The following is a 25,228-nucleotide window of genomic DNA, read 5'->3' as shown; positions in this document are numbered from 1 at the left end:
TGTTTGGGGAATCCTGACAATGCAATTATCGGACTGTTGTATATGTACCTTGCCTTTTAAGGATGCTCACATTGAAGAAATCTATATGGCGTGTGTCTATAATATTGTGACTGCCTGTCAGTTATGGGCCTGCATGCTGCACACTCACAGAAATCATTTGATTTGCTGTATTGTCTACTTCATAATTTATCACCAGTTTTACTATTTTAAATAAACTAACCCACGGAGCTTATCAATCACTGATGAGTAATTCATTATTAGACAAGTACCATGAACATAAGAATGACAATGTTTTTCACTGAGGACTCGTGCGTTCCCACCTCTTGGTTCAAGTCCCACCTGCTCCAGTGGCATGTCATAACATACCCATGAACAAGTGATTGAAATATCTGTTTTGATTGGATTCTTCAGTCCAATAATACACATTTTTTTTTTCACAGTGTGTGGGCATTGCGAGCACTTACTGTCCATTTGTAATTGCTCAAAAGGAGGTGGTGGTGAGCTGTTTTCTTGAACTGCTGTAGTCCACATGGAGTAGGCATAGCTAAACAATCATTTGAAAAGGAATGCAATGATTTAGTCTCAGTGCCAATGATGGAATGGTAATATAGTTCTAAGTCAGAATGGCGGGTGATTTGCAGAGGAACTTGCAACTGGAGATGTTCCCATGCATCTGCTCCTCAATGTTCAAGGTGCAGACTTGGAAGATGCTGTCAAAGGAGCTTTGGTAAGTTATTGTTTAGCCTGTTTGTACTAGTCTCAACTCTCCTGTAGAGAATACTTTGCGGAAATAGACTTCTTATCACTGGAAGTCCAGGTGTGAATTCCTATGGAAGGTCTGTTGACAAGTATAATTGTATGTGTCTGTTGGCACTGTTCATTCACAGCTGAGCACAGAATCTCAACTTTCTCTGGTTATTATCACATTATCATTTACAAGCTTGCTGGGGTGAAATAACCCAATGACATTATGCTGAATGATAGATTGATAATCAGCAATTATCACACTGTTGCTTCCTTGAGTCATTGGTAGGGACATTATCGGAGAAGATTCTTAAAACCAGGAATTACTCACATTTGGAAAAATATAGGCTCATTAATGATAGACTTCACGCTGGAAAGGTTATGTCTCACAAACTTGATTGAGTTGTTTGAGGAAGTGGTAAAGTTGATTGATGAGGGCAGGACAATGGTTGTTGTCTATATAGACTTTAGCAAAGCCTTTGACAAGGTCCCTTATGGCAGGTTGATACAAAAAGTGAAGTCACAAGGGTATCTGCTATGATCTGAAAAGATGTATACTGAATTGGCTCAGTCATCAAAGACAGAGTGTAGCAGTGAAAAGGTACTTTTCCTGACTGGAGATTTATGATGTGGTGTTCCGCAGGAATCAGTGCTGGGACCCTTATTGTCCCTCATAGTGCAAGATACCCAGGTTCAATGCCTCGAGCAACTGTCTGTGTTGAGTTTGCACCGTGCCTGCATGGGTTTCCTCCAGGTGATCTAACTTCCTGCCACAATCCAAAGATGAGCAGGTTAAGTGAATTGGCCATGTTCAATTGCCCTTCGTGTTCAGAGGTGCATAGGTTACGGGCATTAGTCAGGGGAAATGTAGTTGAATGGTTCTGGGTAGGTTGCTCTTCAGAGGGTTGGGGTGGACTTGTTGGGCCAAATAGTCTGTTTCCACACTGTAGGGGTTCCATGATAAAGCAGGATAGAGACTGGCTGTCGACTTGGGTGGAGAAATGGCAGTTGGAATTTAATCTGGACAAATATCAGGTAGTGCATTTTGAAAGATCTAATGCAGGAGACAAGTATTCAGTAAATGTCACAACTCTTTGAGGGATCTCGACACACAGGTTGACAATTCCTTCAAGGGGCCAATTCAGTGGATAAAGTGGTCAAGAAGGTGTACAGCATGGTTGCCTTCATTGGTCAGGGCATAAAATGTAAACATTGGCAAGTCATGTTACAGTGTATAGAACTTTAGTAAGGCCCCGTTTTGAATCTTGCTTCCCTTCCAGAAGCATGGAAAGGCTTTGAAGAGGGTACAGAAAAGACTTATCAGGATGTTGTAAAGTATTAGCTATGAGGAAAGATTGGACAAATTTGGTTTGTTTTCACTTGAACATCACAAGCTGAGAGACGAGCTGATAGAAGTCTACAAAATTATAGCATGGGTAGAACAGATGGTCAGAATATTTTTCCCAGGGTAGAAATGTCAATCACTAGAGGACAGAGGTTTAAGGTAAAAGGGGGAAAGTTGAAACGAGATACTAAAGGCAGGTGTTTTACACAGATGATGCTAAGCGCCTGGAATCCATGTGCAAAGGAGATGATAGGAGCAGATACAAAAGCAATATTTTGGAGGTATCTTGACAGATACATGAAAAGGTAGGGAATAGAGGGATACAAACAGCATAGAGGCAAGGGGCTTTTTAGTTTAGAAAGGCATCATATGTCTGCTCATACTTGTTGGGCCATAGGGCCTGTTCCTGTTTGTGACTGTGTATTCATTGTTGTAACATAACGGTGATAATTAGGTCATACAGTATTGAACAATTCAATGAAGCTTTTATTAAAGAGCTTGGTATCTATGTACGTACATGAAAACCACTGGAACTTGCACATTTGGATACTTAACTTACCAATTCAGATGCACTGTGGCATACTTTTCTCAATGTGCTATAAGAGAACAGAACTCAGTAAGATGGATTCTGTGAGCATTATATTATTAGGTCACATGCCACAATACAATGATGACATTATGACTAAATCTCATATTTTCTATGATGCATACCAAAGAACCTCCTACACAGACATTTGATGTTGTTTTCTTGCAATACAATAATAATGCCACTTCCTAAATGATTAATGGGCTGCAATGTGCTTTAGAGTTGAAGAGTGTGGCACTGGAAAAGCACAGCAGGTCGGGCAGCATCTGAGAAGTGGGAGAGTCAGTGATTTTGATATAAGCCTTTCATCAATGACTTCCTCGTGAAGGGTTTATGCCTGAAAAGTTGACACTTTGCAACTCTGATCACCAGCATCGGCAGTCCTCACTTTCTCCGACAAGGTGCTTTAGGACAATCTTAGATCATGGCAGGTCCCTGCTGAATGCAAGCCTTTTAATTCCTTTGTTTGGCAGAATTAACTTTAGTTCAGAACTTTAAGGCAGAGTCACATTGCACTGTGAGTAAAGCACAAGAATAAAAAGTTTAGATCTTTTCAATGTTCACATATAATACAATAAAAACTATGTATCTGCAATATGGATTCATATTTTTCACAAATTTTTCCACATTTGTGAAATGTATCCATGTAATAAGTTGCTTTGGTTCTTGTGAGCAAACAGTGCTGAAGATTAAGCAACACCGAACATCAGCAAATATTTCCCAAATATATCACGTGATCCTTCTCATAATGGGGAGCTTCAGCCACTGTTATGTGTGTCCAAATGAAAGGTTAATACTTCTAAGTTAATCCCATCACTTTTTCTGATTCTGACTGATCTGTTGTTTATTTCCATCATTTTCTGTCATGCCTGCAATTTGTAGGAGTCAGAGAGATAGAGACACAGAGAGATGGATGCAGTTGTTGTACTATCAGCTTTTTGTCTTTCACCCTCCATTACATCTCATCGGCAACAATTCAAGTGATGAGCCTTTTATCCTTTCATTTTCTTGTTTCACCACGAATGCGTGTGTGTGTGCTTGTCCTCCTCAAACAACTGACCAAAGGAAATGGTGAAGAAAACTTAACACAGCTCAAAATAGTAACAGCAGACCTTGCAGAGTGATAGGGCTGCAGAAGCTATGTACATCCATCAACATCAGCACTGTCCTATTTAACTTGCATTAACCTCCTGCTGATAGCTTCAAACTTGCAAACAGCAGTAAACATGTCTGACATTTAAAGCACACAGCAAAAGTGTGCAGAGATTCTTTCACATTTATTTTTCTTTTAAAGACACCCAGTTGATAAAGATTAATGAATTTGTTTCTGATCTCCAAGCACAAATTAAAATCTGCAGACTCCTGCATCATAAATCACTGAAGGTCACTCAATAACAAATTAGACTCTTAGTGATGTGGAACTTGAGTAATTCAGCTTTTACTGTTTCCCTATTATATATTTACGGATTTTGCAGTGAATTTGCTTCCATTAAGGTGAGGGATGCCAGTGGTGGGTGTTGGCACACTATCACTCTGTGCCCTGTACAGACTAATGGGCACTATGTTCTTTCTAAAAGATTGCCAACTAAGTGACCATGAAACAGTATTGTGTACAGGAACATGCTATCGATGCATGTCTTTATGAATCTGTCTAGATTTAACTTTTAAAGCATCTAGGCAAAAATCTGACTAGATTACATTCAAAGTCGGGCTATAAGATTACTTCTGGAGACATAAAAAATGCTTTAAACCATTTCAGTAAAATAGTTGAGAATGTTCCTTCTATCTATATTTTGTATTTTTACCTTACAGAATAACACAGGCAGCATAGTGCATAAACTCTTCAAATTCTGCAATATATGATTGTCATGCCCATAAACTGTAATGTCAGGTACTGAACTGTCTCTTTGGGATATAACAACTGCATAATTATAATTATAATTAAACTTCAATTGAAATGAAAGGGGAAACGTATTGAGACTTCATTACAAAAAAAACCCTTTTCTGTCCCATTTTAAAAAAAATTCAAAGCTGTGCAACAATTGTTTGCCCCTCATGCCTCTTACTGAGTCGGTTCAATTGTTGTATGACAGTTGCTCTGCAATGTATTTATTTCAATCACAGTTCTATTTCATGCCTATAATTCCTATGTTTAATTATTTTTGAGCTTATGAGCAAACACGTTGACACCCTGAAGATACACAGAAATGCAAATCTCCACTTTAATAATTTAATGTCAGTTGCTTTGCTCCCAGTAACTTTCTTCATTTCGAAGCAGCAGTGAAATGTTGAATCACAGTGAATGACAATCAGGATTGAAATTTGATAGATTATTGTAAATTTAAATGACTTGAGTCAGCTTCCTCCTGGGATAAATCTGCTAGTTTTTCCTTGAAAATCTCAGTTTCACACAGCGCAACTTGATAACATTTTTGTTAAAAGGTTGAATCACAAGCAAGCTGCTCCCACCTCTGCACCAATCCATTTCCTCAGTTATTGCGGTTAAGAAGGTTGGAAATGGACAGGTATTGGTATGGCAGTATTGTCAATGGAAACCCAGGGAATGGTTTGTGGAATCTGGTTCAAATCCCATTAAGGCTGACGATGAAATTTGAATTGAAACTTAAAATCTGTAATTTAAAGTTTTTATCTTGACCAATGTTCAATGTCGTTAGAAGAAGGGAGAAAGTTATTGCCCAAATTTGGCCTGTGCCATATTTGACACAAAACTCACAGAAACGTGTTTGGTACTTAACTGAAGTGACCTAACAAGCCACTCAGCAAAACCAAACATTTACATGTCTCAGAAATGAAACTGAATTGACAACACCCCATTGGCATGGTCACCCAGGAACAAAAATGGCAAACACAGCCTTATTGACCCTGCAAAAGTCTCCTTACTACTAATTCAGGGCTGATGCAAACATGGAGACAGTTCCCTCAAAAATTAGTCAAACAATAGCCTGACATTGTCAAAACCACAGAGTTGTACCTTATACAACTTGTACCAGGCAACATCACCTTCTCTGAGAATGTCCTATCCGACTGGCAGGATAATTCTACCAGATGTGTTGGCACAGTGGGAACAGTTGGGAGAGAGTCACCTTGGGATTTTGGACCAAATGAAATCTCATGTAATTAGGTGAAACATGTTTAAGGAAGCCTCCTGCTGTTTGGCACACAGCACACTTCCGTCGGCTGATGAATCAGCACTTCTCCATGTAGAACACCATGTGAAGAAGTACTGAAGCTGGTAAAGCACAGAATGAATTCTGGGACATCAACATCCATCATTCAGGCTGACAAGATGCAAGCAACATTTGTGTCACACCAGTACCAAGCAATTGCAGGATACAACCTAACCATCGTCCTTGACATTCAATAGCATTATCATTGTTGAATTCCCCACTTGGGGGTTACCTTGACCAGAAACTAAGTTGCAGTAGCTAAATAATACTGTGGTTACAAAAGCATGTCAAAGGCTATGAATCCTGCAGACTGTAACTCACTCCTGACTTCTCAAAAGACTGCCCACTTACAAGGTAAAAGACAAGAGTATGATGGAATACTTCCCACTTACTTAGTTGAATGCAACTTCAACAAAACTCAAGAAACTTTAAACCATCCAAGACAAAACCAACCACTTGAATAGCACCACCTACTCAAACATCCACTCCTTCCACTACCGATGCTCATCAGCAGCAATACGCACTGTCTACAAGCTGCACTGTAGAAATTCACAAAGGGTCCTTCAACAGTATCTCCCAAACTCATAAGGGCCGCAGGTATTTGCATGTTCCCCTTCAAGCCAATCACTATCGTGATGTGGAAATGTATTGTTATATCTTAAGTGACAGTGTCAAAATCTGCCAACTCCCTCTTGAACACCTTTGTGGGTATACTGAACCTAATAGATTGTAGTGGTTCAAGAAGGCAGCTCACCACCACCTTCTGAAGGGCAATGATGGAGGGGCAATGGGCACTGGCCCAGCTAGGGTTGCTTACATCCCCTGAGTGAGTTAAAAAGAACTCCTTCTTACATTCACTTGATTCTTTGGTAAAAGCTCGCTGTGTCAATTCAAAGTGTGGAAAATCCACTTCAAACATTGAGTAGTTCTTTCAGAGAAGAGGAACCTCCAATTCTTGCTAAGCAAAATAGCTACCCAAAGGAGTCTTACCTCACAAACCTCAAGAGGTTTTGTCAATTCATGCTGACAAAAGCATTACTATGAAACAAGCAATGCAGATTTTACACATTTTAATAGATGACTCTGATTCCAATTTGCACTCCATCTCTCTGTTCTGGATAAAGTAGCACACTTTTCAAGCAACTGAAGCAAGTATTAAGGATAGATTCATCTCACAATGTTGCAATGTCAATGGGAAAAATAAATGAGAAAGGTCTGAGTGTTTTCTCCATTTTTTGCAAACAGAAAATTGAAGAAATGCAATGTTAAATAGTGACCCTGGGAAGTGAGGATCTCGAATCTCCAGCCCGTTTCACAGTCATCGAGTCTAGACAGCAATGAAAGAGGTCTTCAGTCTGCTGTGTCCAAGCAACTTTCTGCAGAATAATTGAGCCAGTTCTATTCCCCTACTCTGTTCCTGCAATTGTTGGAAGTTTACTTCTCTCAAGTGCACATCTAGTTACTTTCTGAAACCATTGAGGCTGTCATATCACCCTCATTAGCACCGAGTTCTCAAACACAATCACTTATTATGGGGGAAAAAAAATCATCCTCACGTCCCCTAGCCACATCTCTTGCCCAAACACTTTCATTCTGTTTCTCTCTAATCCTTGATGCCTTTGCACATGAGGACGTCTTTTCTTTGACTACCTAATTATGGTGCATGAAGTGGGTTCACTGAAAAACAGAAATGGAAAGAAATCTAACCTTCATGGCGCTTCACTCCACAACTTTGTGGATATTTGTAGCAACTATATTGTTCTTAAGGAGTAGGAAGGATATGCTGCTAGAGGGAGAAGATTCAATGGGTGGAAAATGATCATATAGTCAGAAACAGCAGACTAGACTAGTGTAGCCAAACATGCTGATGGTGGAGAACTAGAGGCCATAGGATTAAAGTTAGGGGGAAAACTTTAAAAGGAGCAACTTTTTCACGCAGAGGGTGTTGTACGTATGGAATGAACAACCAGAGGAAGTGGTGGAGGCTGGTACAATTACAATGTTTAAAAGACATTTGGATGGGTAAATGAATAGAAAGGGTTTAGAGGGATATGGGCCAAGTACTGGCAAATAGGACTAGATTAGTTTTGTTATCTGGTCAGCAAGGACAAATTGTATGGAAGGGTCTGTTTCCATGCTGTACATCTCTATGTCTCTATGACTCTCGCATTAAATGTACAGCACAGAAACAAGCCAATGAGTCAAATAGGTCTCAGTCAGGCCATGTGTAATAGAGATCCTGTCATACTTAAGTGGACTTCAAGCCATCCTCTGCATTAATGACCAATCAAATTAGAAGGAAGAGATGACCATTAGATAGGATTGGGGCTGATCTCATTACTCGCATTTTCTAAATGATATTTCACCATCTGGATTATCATGAATTTATCTACCTTTGTTTTGGAAATATTCAAGAACTCTTCAGATATGTTGAAGTGGCAGTGATCAGAAGTATGCAGCTTTCAATATTACTCTTGGGTGGCAACCTTAACAGATGAGGAGAAATCACAGCATGTTGCCCTGGTGAGTCTTCACAGAGATGAATAGAAAAAATATTTAGAATGTCACTTGTCTTAATGTCAGAGACAAGGACGGAGTTGTCTGAAAGTGATTGCATCTTTCCCATCAAATTGGTTTTGAAATTCTACAAATGAGTCTCTTTGAGATGTGGTGATATCCATATCATGCACTGCAGGAAGAACTAACAAGTACAGTTCAAATACTTTGATTATACAATGTATTAAATCAAACTACCTGTTTGGCTGTTTCTCAGAATATCAAATACACAAAGGTAACTTTCCTTTCTACCTGTGGCTAGTCCCAATAAGTACATCCTGCAACAATATAATGAGTGACTTATATCTTATTGGGATAGATTTGCTCTCCACAATGCACTGATTTAACTGAGCTCAAGCAAAAAATCAGTCAAGATGATAAGATTGGCTTGTCCAATCCAAAGAGAGGTCGAAAAACAAATTTAAAAATTAACTCCTGAGACAATTATAGGTAATATGAATGCACATTACAGAGTCTTTTTTTTTGGTTAGAGGAGAAGGGCGAGTGGGAGACACTACATGTGTCATATCTTGGGTCCAGCTGCTGCTGAAATATACTCCCAGCAGCCCCCTGCTCCTTGGTGTCACCTCTCCCTCTGCTCCTTTAAAATGTAAAAGAGCTTAGATCATTATATTCTCAGGTTATTGTTATTAATTATTAGGCAGGCCACCACATGAGAGCTTGACAACTTAAGCATGAGAACGCTCACTACCATTGGAATTCCTAAACTCACTTACCCCACTGTCTCATTTCTTGGCCATGAATCCAGTACCAAATTTGAATAGAACATATTTTCAGGATAACTTCCAGTTCTACCCTTTGGTTCATCTGAGCAAGCAGAGGAGAGGAGAGATGGGGATGGGTGCGTGGATTGGTGAAGAGGTAAAAGGCGGGATTAAGATGAAGTGGAGTGAGGAGAGAGGGATGAAGAAAGAAGGATGGGTCGAGGAGAAAGTGGAATGAGATTAGATTGAGGATAGAGGGTAGAATGAGGAAAAGGGGTTTGAGGGGAGGGAATAAGGAGGAAAAGCAAATGAGGATCTGAGCATCTAACTTGCATAAACTCTTTTTAAGAGTAAGCCTTTTAGTTAACTTTTATTATAAATCCTCCAACCCTGCAGTTTTATTTCTCTTGCTTGTCCATTCCTATAATGCATCATATTTAGCCAGTATCAGGCAGTCCAATATGAATCTTTAGCATTTGATGCAGCAAAAATCATGCAATCTAATTCTTCTTCAACTCACTTTTCAGTTATGCTTTTTGGTGTGAGTCATCTGTAATTAGACATAATTCCTCTTTGTAAGTTCTATCTAAACCATTTTATCAAATCTGCTGTGAACATCATTCTGGTAAATCTCTTCACTTGCTCTCTCCGTCCTCCGTCTCTGTCTCCACCCTGATGTGTGGTGGTCAGAATTGGGCACAATAGGTCAAACGTTCTCCCTGTTGTAATGCATGAAGGTAGAGAAATGTGATCTGAATGCGAAAAACCTAAAAATTTCAACATCGAGGAAGTTTTTTTCTAAAATTGCCCAGAAATCTTAAATAGTGATTTCAGAGACTTGTTCCTGATCGAGGATTATCTTGTTTCCATACATTTGCATTTCATTGAAGCCCTTTGCCTTATTTGCATGTCACTTCCAATTCTCCCCTGGTCCACTGAGAAACGAGAGAGTGCAGATTCCCGACATGTACAGCGTAGTGGGTATCTGGTGTCAGCAATATACTGAAAGCTTGTCCTGGACATCATGGAACTGCTTCTTCACAACAATGTCCATGACCATCATCTTCCTCAACCCGTCTTTCACGCAATTCAGAAAATTACCTGCCTTTGAGACCAACTCAGAGCCCTCTTCAGCCCCTTAAAGTCTTCACTTTTGTGCTCAGGTGTTCCCTGTGACTTACTTATTTCTGCCTGGTCGCTTTGTGCCCAGGGACACATACTCTGCTCATGCATCTGCAAAAGATACATCTTTTGGTCCTCAGCTTGCTGACTTTGCACTCACCCGATTTATCGCTGACTGAGATGTTGTCAATCTGAGTAAACTTTGCACAGTCAGGAAGGAGAGATCACATCTAAAGTGAGACACAGCCTAAGTGAATATACAGTTTGCCACTTTGGAGGCTGTGTGGAAATTGGGCAGAGGGGAAGTGGTGTTTTTTCCTTGGTTTCTTTGACTCATAGTTTGTAAGATATTTTTTAGCAGGATAAATTGAAGCCCATGATCAAGGGCCAAGCACAAATGAGTGACATTACAGGGAAATCATCAATTCATTGATTGGTGATAGCTACTAATTTGAGTATCTAGTATAGGTTATTTTCAGCATGAAGTTATGGAAGGGATATATTGACAGCTACAAACTAAAGTACTAGTATAATTTTTTTTAAAAAATCAAATTAAGAACTAAGTATTTATAACAGAAATGCCAAGCTAGGCAATGCATTGGAATTACATGCTGTGAGAGCTGGTGGACCCCATTGTGGGTCATTGTCTGAGAAACTCTAGCTCACAGTTACTGAACTGGAGTCTGAGCTTCGAACACTGTGAACACAGCAGGGAGTGAGGAGTTGTTATTTGTTTTAGAAGGCAGTTACACCCCTTAGATTAACTAGCTCAAAATTGGTCAATGCTTACAGAAAAGACGCTTCATTCATCTTCACCACATGGTGTGTTTTTTTTTACTTTTTGCTTTTATGATGTCCCTGACATCTCTTGTCAGCTACAGGGTTTTATAACTTTATTAAGTCACAATCTGTCTGGTCTGGAAAGTCTGATATGATTCAGAACTGATCCTTACACTATTTAGCACTACCTAGATTTTAAACTCCAAGATCTGGATATTTTTCTTCCCCCAGTAGGACCTGGAATCAGGCTTGGAAACTTGGAAGTGAGATGATTTTATTGACTGCCATATTAAACTTCCTTTGCCACCCTGCCAAGATGCTCTTTTTGCTTAGCCTTTTTGTAGTTTGTGAAAGCTTTGGATGCAAATCACACACATTCCAATTTCATGTTTATGGTCACCACATAAAGAACATTGGGTAAAAAATGAGGTCTGCAGATGCTGGAGATCACAGCTGAAAATGTGTTGCTGGTTAAAGCACAGCAGGTTAGGCAGCATCCTAGGAACAGGAAATTCGACGTTTCGGGCATATGGCTTATGCCCGAAACATAAAGAACATTGAAAAGTTGAATTTTCTTTCTTGTGCTGTTTTCATTTATTGACCCAGAATAAGTGTACCACCCTGTAGTGTATGTAACCATTGGAAGATGCCTGTGGGGAATTCAGAACATTCTAACAGGTAAGTTTTACATAATTTGACACTCTATCTGTTACCATTAGAGGTTGCATTGTAATGTAGATGTGCTTACTTTAGTGCAGTGTTTGATCTCACGCAGAGGTAAGTTTTCCATTATATTGAGGTGTTGAGGTGTATTATGATTGAAAAACTGCCGCAATGCAACCAAAGAAAAATATGCTGGGAGATTCTCTTTTCATAGTTTGGACGGTGATTTAAACGTGGAAGGATCCTTTCAATTTGTAAATAAAAATGCCATGCTGCTGGAAGTAAAAGAAAAACATAGGCTCCACCTGATTGTGAAAGGAACACTGGTTTGAATGTAACACCATTTCTCTTTCAGTTTCAGGAGCTGGAGCTGAAGGCTAACATTTTATAGCTTTGTCCATTATGAATGTTTTGGCTGAGTTCCAAAGGTCACTGGCATACTAAGCTCTGTGGATGCAGCGGCTCAATGGAATAATGAGAGTGACTCGCAGTTTTAAAAGATTGCATTGCTCTATTTTTGATGTGGTTTACAAATACATGTTTCTTTTAAACAACGTAAGGGCCACTTAACGGATAAAAAAAATCTTCTATTGGACAACAGTTTCTTTCTATATCAATGACAAATGTTTGAATAAGAATTTAATTTGATTATTACAGGCTAATTTACTTGTAATCTGGGCCCATTGCTACTGCATGGTTCTTGAGGACATTACATGGTCAATTTTGGATGCCTGGTTATGGTACATATATAGGGGTCATGGAGGGGTTACAGGCCACATGAGGCTGGATGGAAGTGGTATGTGGGATATGAGGTGGCATACATTGAAGGTACAGGAATCTGAGGAAGCATGCAAGGTACATGAGAATGTGTACGGGAGTGAATCATTAGATTTAGATGGCACAAGAACAGAGGTGGTCTTAAAAATGGCTGTCTCCAAGAGCAGATATGGGCCTTCTAATTAGCTTTCCCTCACAACTGCACCTCTACGTCACAGCATTGTTTCTTACAACTGTGCTTTGGAAACTGTCCTTGACATGAAGAAACCAAAATCCGAGGCAAGGTCAGCCATGAGTCAGAAGCCAGGCAATGTATTTTAGAAAACCAAAAGAAGACTGGTGTCCATGCTTCTAACCACCAGGATCTCCCATGCATTGGTAACCTGTCATAGAGTCATTGAGATGTACAGCACGGAAACAGACCCTTCAATCCAACCCGTCCATGTTGACCAGATATCCCAACCCAATCTAGTTCCACGTGCCAGCACCCGGCCCATATCCCTCCAAACCCTTCCTATTCATATACCCATCCAAATGCCTCTTAAATGTTGCAATTGTACCAGCCTCCACCACTTCCTCTGGCAGCTCATTCCATACGCATACCACCCTCTGTGTGAAAATGTTGCCCCGTAGGTCCCTTTTATGTCTTTCCCCACTCACCCTAAACCTATGCCCTCTAGTTCTGGACTCCCCGATCCCAGACTTTGCCTTTTTACCCTATCTATACCCCTCATAATTTTGTAAACCCTAAATATTTGTGACTTACACTCAAGTCTCTCTGTTATAGAGGCATATAGTCATTCAGCATAGATTCGGACCCTTTCGACAAACAATCCGTGCTGAATGTAATTCCAAACTAAACTCATCCCACCTACCTGTTTCTGGCTTATATCCCTCCAAACCCTTTCTATTCGTGTACTTATCCAAATGTCCTTTAAATATAGCTGTACCCACATTCATCACCTCCTCAGGAAGTTCATTCCACACGCGAACAACCCGCTGTGTAAAGAACTTGCTCCTCATGTCTTTTTAAAATCTCACTCCTCTCACCTTAAAAATGTAGTTGCATTCCTTTATTACATAATCCCCTTTTCTTTCTTCCTACTGCTTGGCATTTATTTTCTCTTCTGTCCTTGCCTTGGAAAGTTGATTAACATTTTTAAGTGTTATATAGTCATTGTTATGTTTTCATTGAGAGAATGTACCATTACAGAGTTTTCATCTTCCATTACGATGTATCCTAAATAATCACATGCCTTTATACCAAAAGTAAAATTAAATTGTCCTGCAGGATCACATTAAACCCAGCAGAACTCCATCAGGAAAGGACTGAATGCTGTTGTGTTTAAAAGTACTATGGCTTCCTTTGGAACTGAGGTTCAAATTCACTGCAGACATGAAGGATTGTCTGATTGCAATGTTTTTCATGAAATTTATTTGACCTAAGGTCATTCAACACTATCAGTGAGTACAGTATGGAAAACATGGCATTCCATGACTTCATGAACGTTTAAATACAAACAAATATTCAGTTAGAAGAATTCTACAGAACTCTTGAGATACAAGGTGGAGTGGGATATTGGAATAGAATGGCTCCAATGAAACTTCAGTAGGAATGGATTAACTCTTTGCACTGTATGTGCAACCCGGAGTCCCTGGCATCACGGTCACCTTGCAAGGGACGTCTGTTTACAGTAGACCCAGAGCTAGGAATTCCTGTTTGCAGTAGACCCAGAGCTAGGGACTCCTGGTTGCAGTCGACCCAGAGCTAAGGACTCCTGGTTTCTCCACCTCCTGATGCTGCCTGGCTTACTGTGTTCTTCTAGCCTCCAGCCGGCCTACAGTGGACCCAGACCAGGGGACTCCTAGTTGCAGTAAGCCCTGAGCAGAGACTCCTATCATTTGCAAGGTGACCGCGAAGCCAGGGACCCTGGGTTGCACAGCGAGTGTGGGTTTACCTGGGTCTCCATGTCAGTGAGGTGGGCTCAGCAGCGAAGAGATGGCAAATCCTATGCTGGTGGATTGGGCATAGATGGCGGTGAGGAGGTGGAGGAGGGGAGTCAGAGCAGGTGTCACTATTGAGCCAGTCCAGGGTTTATGGTGGAGGCAATGGAATGAAGATAGATTCTTTTTCAGTTGCATCTTTTCATTCTTATACAATTCAACATGGCGCCAGATTGTGGCAACAGTTGATGCTTTTCACTGTATTTTACCGTTTTATTCACTGTAAAATGCAAATGACAATAAATCATTCTAAACAAATAAGCCATTCAGTAGTTCATGGTAAGGAGCGGAGAGAACAAACATTTTAGTGTGTTGTGCTAAGCACCAACGAGCAAGTTAAACTGTGAGAAGGAGGGAGGGCGCAACTGATATTGTGGGTTGTGGGCAGCAGAACAGTGGCTGGTGCACCTACTTTCTGGGAACAGGACAGAGATTGCACAAATTTGAAAAGATAAAAGACTTCTAATATTGGATTAGCTTGTAGGCATCAATGAAAGGAGTTGGTGGGTTGGGGTGTGGGGACGGAGGGGGGGTGGGTGGTTCGTGGCGCTTATTTAAAGACTCTCAATGCCTGACTGAGAGACTGGGCATTGGTGAGAGCCACCATCCAATCATTTCCTCGGCCATTTCTGCCCCAAAGAGTAACCTCTTCCTCATGATCTCTCATTTACCTGTGGCGTGGAAGCCCTTGCCATTCCACAGAGTCTGGTAGCTGCAGTACCGGTAGTAGCCACCACTCCCAGGTGGTGGTAATAGGCAATGGATAACTGCTGGCCTCTAATTGACCAACAGCCTTTAGGAGGTGGGATATCTGCCTAAGGTCCTACCTCCGAGGGAACTCCCAAAACTTGCCCATTATAGGCCTAATGGGCACTTATACCTGGCTAGCCACCCAGCCTGAAGCATGTCACCATCAGTAAATTCCTCCACAGATATTTATCAGGAATTGTCTCCTACTCAGTGGGAAAGGGGATACATAGAAATATAGGAATAGGGAGCAGGAGTGTGCATGTGGCCTTTCAACTGGCCCCACAATTCCATAGGATAATGGCTGATCATCCAAGTCAGTATCCTGTTATTGCTTGCTCCCCTCACTCCTTAATCCCTTCAGCTGCTGTGTCTTTTTTGAAAACATTTGGCGTTGTGATCTCAACTGTTTTCTGTAGCAGAGAATTCCACAAGCTCAGGAAATTTCTCCTCATCTCTGTCCTAAATGGCCTACTCTACATTCTTAGACTGTGATCCCTGGTTCTGTACTCCCACTTATCAGGAAACCTTCCTGCATTTACCCTGTCTAATCCTGTTAAAGATTTATGGCTTTCAATGTGATCCACTTCCTTCTTGTAAACTCCAGTAAATGTAGACCTATCTGATCCATTCTCTCTTCAGATGTCAGACCTGCCATCCCCGGAATAGTGTGGTAAATCCATATTGCATTCCTTCCACAGCCAGAGTATCCTTCCTCCGATAAGGAGACCAAAACTGCACACAATATTGAAGGCACGGTCTCCCAAAGCCACGTAGAAGACAGTCCTGATCCTGTACTCAAATCCTCTCACTCTGAATGCCAACATAGTAAATACACTGTAGTCTAATGGAAATGAAAAGCACTCACATCCACAGAGTGATGAAATATGTACACTTATCCAAACAGTTCACTTGTTTCATGCATTAACCATTAAAGTAGCTCCATATGTCTTTTAGTTGTTGTATCACATTTGTGTCAGAGTCCCTTAAGCTCTTCTTTGATTAATAACTTGTACTGAAAGAAATCTTACAAATTTACATCCTCTCAGTCTGCTGAGAGCAAGTTTGTATTTTGCACAGAGATTATCAGGCAAAAAGTCAGTATGACCGTCAGTAGTCACGCTTTCTCTTCACTATCTTTGGAATGGATCTTAAACGCATAAATAGAAAGTGGTCATGCCACTAGTGCTTTAGCTGGAGGCTCACTGATGATGTTACCTAGTATGGTGATGAAACGTCTGAAAACAAACCTTCCAGCCCAGTGAGCAAATTTACATCCAGAACCTCAACCTGAGCGAAACATCTTCTCAAAACTCACTCAGACCTCAAGGTCTCTTTTACCAAACCTCTGCCCTCTTTAATCTATTTCAGCAAAAGAGAAAGTGATAGGCTCGTAAAAAAACTCGACCATGCAAATGTCTGCTCAAGCTGATTCCCAGTTCTACCTTTGCGGCTGTCATCTCGAATACGAAGCTCCAGATATAACTTCAACAAATGTCTTTCTGCCATTATACAGAAAATAACAATTGATCTTGTGTCTCAAATCAATACAAGCAAAATCAAAATTACTGAGCCAACAACGATAGCTGACTTATATACAAAACAAACGAAAGAATTCTGATGTCTCCCTGGTCCTACACAAGAAAATAACACATGCTAAACGTAGCTACCATGACTAAAAATCATCTTCAAATTCCCAGAAACAACATAGTAAGAATTAATCATCTCTCAGTAATATTTTGAATTGATTTCTCACAGGATATTTCACAGTGATGGCACCATCACTTAAGGAAAGAGACCTCAAAGCACATGGCAAGTGAACTTTTTAACAGATTGAATGATAAAATGGTGTCAGGACTTTAAAATGAGAATTTGTTGAATGTTGCAGTTTATAATAATGGGAAGGAGTTGCTCGGTAATGTGACCACCTTACAATGAATGAGAAAATGTGCAAAATTATAAAGTAATGAATTACATTCAAGGCAATTAAAATTAACTAAGTAGCAGTTACCATGATGTGGAGGTGCTGGTGTTGGACTGTGGTGGACAAAGTCAGAAGTCACACAACACCAGGTTATAGTCACCTGATGAAGGAGCAATGCTCCAAAAGCTTGTGATTTCCAATAAACCGGTTGGACTATAGCTTGGTGTCATGTGACTTCTGATTTTGACCAACCTTTAAGAAATCAGAACTGGGCTAAATAAAATATAATTTACATTAATATCAAATAGAAACCAATGCCATATAAAGCCAAAAGAGATGACAGCATATGAAGGCAAAATTCCAGCAAGCATTTTGTTCTTTGTTGGAATTCTTTGTATTTGCAGAGACTATTCATGTAATCCTTGTTTCATGGACTTAACTATTTAAACTGCTCACAAGTGGAACACAAAATTTATGTTACATCATCTTCAGATCATAGCAGGATTAGTGTGAACAATTTTAGGCTCCTTATCTAAGGAAAGATATCAACTGGCATTGGAGACAGTCCAGAGAAAGTTCACTGGGTTGATCCCAGTTATGGACGGACTGTTTTGTGAGGAAAGATTGCGTCATTTGAGCCTGTATTCATTGGACTATTGAATAATGAGAGGTGAATTATTGAAAAACAAACAAGTTTCTTAGCAGACTTGACATGGTAGTAGTGGAATGGTTGCTTCCCCTTGTGGGAGAATCTAGGGCCAGAGGGCATAATCTTAGAATAATGGGTTGCCTAGTTAAGACAGAGGTAAGAAGAAATATCTCAAGCTGTTGTTTGAATCTCTGCATTACTGCCTCTGCTAAGAATCCTGATACTGGAAATCCCATTGGTGCTCTTTTGGTTCATCTGTAGGTTTTGTTATTGAAAGCAAAGTGGGTGGTTAGCCAACCATCCACCCCAAACTTTCAGTCTGCTAAGTGGATGACACCCTTGACATCACTAAATGAAACAAATTAGAGGACGCCTTTAAGGCCATCAATAATATCCTTACTGGCATAAAATTCAAAAAGAGGAGGAAAACAACAACAAACTGCCATTCCTAGATGTTGCAGTAGAGCGAATAGCCAATGGGGTTCTTTAAACCAGCATCTACAGGAAAACAATACAGACCCACCAAATAATGAACTACAGAAGCAATCATCCCAACATCAACAAATAAAGCTGCATCAGAGCATTATTTCAATGAGCCATCACACACTGCAGCACAGAGGAACAACACAGAGCAGAGGAAAATCACCTATACAACATATTCAAAAAGAATGGGCACCTCATGAACACAGTTTGCCTATGTTTCAGCAACAAACACAAACAGGCAGATAAAACACATCCAGATACCCTAGCCACGCTCCCCTACATCAAAGACATCTCAGAAATGACTGTCAGATTACTCAGACCTCTTGGCATCATGGTAGACCCACAAACCCACCTACACTAAAACACTAAATCAACAGCTCATGAACCTGAAAGATCCTATAGACACAACAAGCAAAATGAACACAAAATACCTTGTAACAAACATTACATTGGACAAACAGGCAGAAAACTAGCTACCAGGATACATGAACATCAACTAGCCACAAAAAGACATGATCCACTATCATTAGTATCCTTACATACAGATAAGGAAGGACACAACTTCGACTGGTACAACACATCCATCCTACGACAAGCCAAACAGAGACATGCCCAAGAATTCCTAGAAGCATGGCATTCCAACCGGAACTCTATCAACAAAAACATTGATTTGGACCCCATCTACAAGCCCCTGAGAAAAAGAATAGGAAGTGACATCACCAATACAGGAAATGGCATCACCAATCCAAGGAAACCTAAACACATAAATAAAAAGTGGGACATAACCCAGCACTTCATCGGAGACCCACTGATGATGTTACCCAGAATGGTGATGAAACATCTGAAAACGTACCTTTCAGCTCAGTGAGCAATCTTACATCCAAAAATGTAAATTTTCAAAGTTATGGAGGAGACTGACATGAATTTGACTTCTTTGTGTCCTGTGCCTATGTCCAGTTTCATACAAGATGTTTTTTCGGGAACAAGTGGTGATCTGAATCCACCAGCTGCTCACTTTGGTTTCCCAGTATCAAGCTTGTTTGCCGAATTTGGTCAGAAAGCAGTCCGACTATTCATGAGGTGAGATATCGCAATACTAAAGCATGACAAAAGCAATAATGACTGCCAATCTTTTTTTTTAACCACTGCCTTGTGAAAATCTTGTCACATTACATGCAAAAAGCAAAAAACATGAATCGAGATGATCCTAATGTGAAGTGGGGAATGCTGCACTTAATGATTGATTCTACATCATACCTCACCATGGTTCACATTGTCCAGATGCCTAAAAGGTTCTGCCCACAATTTGTTTGTTGCCACAGAGGAATATGAGAAATTCTGTCATAAAATTCCTAGCCTTCAAAAGACTGTACATCCCTTGTGGATTTACTTTGAACCACCAACTTATGCTAGGGACCATTCAGGAAGTTGCCTCAATGCCAACTAAATATACAACTGGCCAATGCTACCTATAAATTTTCCTTCGGGCTTACTTGGCAAGGTGACAGAGTTAACAAGCTCACAAGGCTCTGTGATTGAAATTGGTCATACAACTGCATGAGTACATAACCAAACCCAATCTGCTTCTGTACTGTATGGTCGCAAGATATATTTTGGGCATGGCATTATCAGAATGATCAACTCCCTTTTTGAGAAATGTCATGGGAAAGTTTACCAGGGTTTGAGTTTATCATTTCATCTGAAAGATGGCACTATTGACAGTGCAGCATTCACACAGTACCACATTGAAGTTCCAGCCTCGAACTTGGGGTTGCATCTCTGAAATGGGGCACAAATTGACAAATCTCTGATTCAGAGTTGCAAGGGCTATTCCCAAGGCTAGCAGCTTTCTTATGTCCAGGTGATGCCATACATAGGATTCAAAGATCTGTTGATTGTAAAGGAAATGGAAAATCAAAAGACCTAAGAAATTTTAAGGTCCTAAAGGATTTGATGGAGGCAGATATAAAGGACAGAGGTGAAGGTTAAGAGCCAAAGGAAAAGCTGAGGATCAGTGCTGATAATAATACAGGGCTAGACTACAGAAAGGGTGACAATATTGAAGATTTGAAAGAAGAAAGCAAGATGCGGATCACTTATCTGTTGATAGCATCTTCGTTGTAAATGGTTCATGCGAGAGAAAGCAACGCTAAAAGATTACAATTTCTGTTATTTTCAAATAACAAATACTGAGCGTATTTGCTACTGCAGTTACTTTGCACCATCACACTGTCTGAATTATCCCTGTCGATCAAGAATAGTTTCATCCATGAAGATTATAATCCCCAAAAGTAATTCCCTGTAGGTGTGAGAACTGGGCTTTTTGCCCGAAACGTCGATTTTGCTGCTCCTCGGATGCTGCCTGAACTGCTGTGCTCTTCCAGCACCACTAATCCAAAATCTAGTTTCCAGCATCTGCAGTCATTGTTTTTACCCGGTGTCAGAACTGTGTTTTCTTTTCCCTTTGGAGAATTGAACTGCAGTCTCCTTCATCTGCTGTTGCCCTGATCAGATGTGTAGCCTTCTGGGAGATTGAGAGAAAACGTCAGCTGTTTTTTTCAAAGTTTAGTTTGTTCATGACAAATAGTTTTAATTCATTGTGTCTCTCTTCCTGAACAATATCATCATAAGTACTTTCTACTCATTTAGCACATTTCCTGTTAAAATGATGGGCCTTGAAAATTTACAATGAACTTTGCTGATGTAAAAGGAATTTGACAGCTTAAGGAATGATATTACACTGAGCCTTCTCTGCAGTGACTATGGGAAACTTTAAGGCCAACTCATTTTTGCATGTGTAAGCAGGACACGGGTTTATTTTTGAAGGACCACTTGAGGCTTACGTTTTGATTTTTGGTAGCCACTTGTCATTTTGCAGCACTGTTTTATTTTTTATTTTTACGGTTACATCATAATGTTTTGCACCAGCGGTGATGTATGAGGTATTCTGACTCATATAGAAGCAGAATTAGAAGGTATTCATCAACGTTTTCAATAATTATCAACCTACCATAAAATTTCAAGCCCACAGTACGTTAGGAAAATATATTTTCTCAACGCCACAATATTTAATTTGGCACAAGACAAAAAAGTATAAGGAAGCAACAAAGTGACATCCTTTTAGATACAAAAACCATTATTCCAACCTTCCAGATCAGTGTGGTCATAGTTAATATAATTCTTTTGCATTGTCATAAAGTTGGAATATTTTAACCAAACAGTTACTACATTTATAACTATATCATAGAATCCCTACAGTCTGGCAGCAGGCCAATCACCCTATTGAGTTCACAGTAACCCTCCAAAGAGCATCCACCAAAACCCACCCCACCCCTGCAACCCTGCATTCTCTATGGCTAACTCACCCAGCCTGCAGACTACGGGCAATTTAGCATAGCCAATCTACTTAACCTATACACCTTTGTACTGTGGGAGGAAGCCAGAGCATCCAGAGGAACTCAAGCAGACTCGGGGAGAACGTGCAAACTCCACACATGTACTGATTGAGGATGAAATTGAACCATATCTCAGGAAGGCTGTATTGGACTTGAAGTATAATCAGACGAGATTCACTAGAATGGTTCCAGGAAAGAAAAGCTTAATGCATGAGGAACGTTTGAGCGCTTCCGGTCTGTACTTGATGAAGTTTAGAAGGATGGGGAGATCTAATTAAAGCATAGAGAATAAAAACTGACCTGGTCAGAGTAGGTGTTGGGAAGATGTTTGCGTTGGTAGCAGAGCCTAAAACTTGAAGGCACATCCTTAGATTTAAAGGAAGACCTTTTAGAATGGAGATAAGGAGAAACGTCTTCAGCCAGAGACTGGTGAATCAATGGAATTCATTGACATAGAAGGCTGTGGAGGGCAGGTCATTGAGTATATTTAAGACTGAGATAAATAAATTATTTAGTATCAAGGGGATCAAGGATTACAGGGAGAAAGTGGGAGAATGGGGTTGAGAAACCTATCAGTCATGATTGAATGTGGAGCAGAACTGATGGGCTGAATGGCCTAATTTCTGCTCCTATGTCTTATGATCTTATGGTCATAAAATTCTTAATTACCTGTAAATAAATGTGGAATATCTAGCTTCACACAGCATATGTTCACCAGCCACAATTGGGAAAAAGTGCAATGGATGCTTATGCTATTAACACTGTGTCAATTGGAAAATTTAAGTCCCATATTGAGATGTGAGATATGAGAGGGATAGCATGGAGGCACAATAGTTAGCATTGCTGCCTTACAGCAAAGGAACCTGGGTACGATTTTCTATAGCGGTTATCCATCGTGTAATTTTCTATAGCCCGAGATTGCAGGGGAACACAAATGTCACATTATAGCAGAAAGACCTGGAAGTGAATAAGTCCTGCCCTGATATGCCCTTCCAAAATGTGCCCCTCACATATATCTAAATTAAACTCCATCTGCCTCTCCTCTGCTCATTGACCCATTTGATCTGATTTATTTGTTTCCCGATGTGAATGTTCACAGCCTGGTGTGAATACATTTCTCATCTTTAATTACTTTTGAGCTGCTGTAGCCTTATGTGGGGATAGTAATTTTTCAGTGCTGTTAGGTACTGCTTTGCAGAATTCTGACTGAGTGATGACAAAGGAACAGTGCTTAGAGTTAAAAGTCCAGAGGTTATGTAATTTGGTGCCAAATCCAAGACTGATGGTGTTCCTGTGCACCTATTGTTCTCAACCTTCTAGGTGGTTGAATTCACTTGCTTAGGAGATGTTATCAAAGATGTCTCAGTGCATTGCTCCAGCACACAGAGTGGAAAGCATAGACTATAGTTATGATACACCAATAGAACAAGGAGTGAATATTAAGTTGGATGACCTGCCCATTAAGTAGGCTGCTTTGTTCTGGATGGTGTTGCTATTGCACTCATTTTGGCATGTGGAGAATATACTTTCTCACCTATAATTGTACATTGTGGAGGTTGGATAGCTTGTCGAGTCTAGAGATGAGTTCTTTGCCCCAGATGACAGCTGCCAGAAAATGCTTGAAGGAATTCTCCCCTAATCTGTAACTCATTAACAGAAACTGTACCATTGCTGACTTGAAAGCATGTGACCTAGGCACGAAATGATGAGTGAATTTCCTGGGATTCTCTTCCACCACATCTGTGAAAGCTTGACAGAAACTCTTAGATGTGCAAACGTGGCTTCCCAAACCTTCACCAATGTCAGTGTTGAAGAAGGAGACAACTTGACCGAAGACCTTTGAGATAACCCAACTGAAGTATTCACATTTCTAAAGGATAAAGAAAAGCTGGTATTTAGGTCTAGTTTATAAATCTCAAAGAAAACAATTCATTTGAATGTATCAGGAAAGGGGATGTTAGGCATATTTACTGTGAGCGTTGAAAGTCTAATTGCATTGTAAGACATGAATTAAATGGAAATCCTTCATGTGTATCAATTTGGACCTAAGCTTGTTGATGAATAGAAATCAAGACACCTTTCCTTGTGAATAAAGTTTATTGACTACACAGTAAAACTGCTCTTTCTGCACCCAGTAACACATTGTTCCCATTTTTTTTATTTACCCAGTCACTTAATCAATTAATCCCAGTCAGCAGTTTAAATCTTATTATATTGACAATACAAATATCCTAAATTGGTTGAATTTGCAGTTGATTCTGTTTCTGAAACCAAGGAGGGTCTGAATGATAGGTAAATTGGACTTTCAAGATTGAAAATAGTGAATGTTTGCTAAACAAATAAATAAGGGATATAGAGTAAAATTAAGAGTTGAGATGTAGATGAGCTATAATCTAATTGATGGTGAAGCATCTTAAAGGGACAGAATACTGACTCTGTTCTGAATGTTTTCATAAAGTGAGAAAGACAGTCATGGGGTTAATATTGAATAAAGTCAAACAAAGCCTCTTGGGCACATAAACAAAAAAAATATATTTTGCTTTGTATCATACAAGACTTGGTCTAAATGTTCAAACAAGGATTCTCATACCTTTCAATATTCTAAGTCTTATTTGATTAGATTCCTGACAGTGTGGAAACAGCCCCTTCAGCGCAACAAGTCCACACTGACCCTGTGAAGACTAACCCACCCAGACCCATTTCTCTCTGATTAATGCACCTAACACTATAGGCATTTAGCATGACCAATTCACCTGCCCTGCACATCTTTGGACTGTGGGAGGAAACCAGAGCACCTGGAGGAAACCCACATAGACAATGTGCAAGCTCCACACAGCCAGTTGCCCAAGGCTGGAATTGAACCTGGGACCCTGGTGCTGTGAGGCAGCAATGCTAACCGCTGAGCCATCGTGCCACCATGTAATATAATAAACTTTATTTTTTTTTCAGAAAATACTTAAGTCATATTTTATATCCTTCATTATACGCAGTAATTGGAAATTCAAGGCACCAAGATAACATTCTTGGTTTAAAGATTTGTTCTTTGTCTATAAACCACTAACATTTAAGTTTGAACACACTCCACATTTTTCCTTCGATAAAAGACAAACTCTTCATTCCTGATGAGGGGCTTATACTCAAAACGTCCATTCTCCTGATGTACTTTTCCAGTGCCACACTCTCGACTCTGATCTCCAGCATCTGGAGTCCTCACTTTTTCAAACTCCCCATGCTAGACCACCATTGGCCTCAAGAGTCCAAACTTACTTCATTCATAAAATATCTGATTGGACTGAAGCAGAGACAACCAGCGAAGATAACTGGATCTCTCCATCTTATCATTGTTGCAAGACACAAGTCTTGCATATATCAAAAATTTCTTCAAACTCTTTAGTTGTGTTTACTTGCAGTCAAATTAAACACTATCGAGTACTCATAGGAGTTCCAATAGATTTATCTTACACAGGTTAATTGCTGAAAGTATTTTGACTGCATTAAAATGCATTTTTTCTCTGCAATGTGGCTTGTTATGCCTGCTAA

Source organism: Hemiscyllium ocellatum, chromosome 21, assembly GCF_020745735.1.
Source record: "Hemiscyllium ocellatum isolate sHemOce1 chromosome 21, sHemOce1.pat.X.cur, whole genome shotgun sequence".
NCBI classification, from domain to species: Eukaryota; Metazoa; Chordata; class Chondrichthyes; order Orectolobiformes; family Hemiscylliidae; genus Hemiscyllium; species Hemiscyllium ocellatum.
This window is presented reverse-complemented; position numbering follows the sequence as displayed.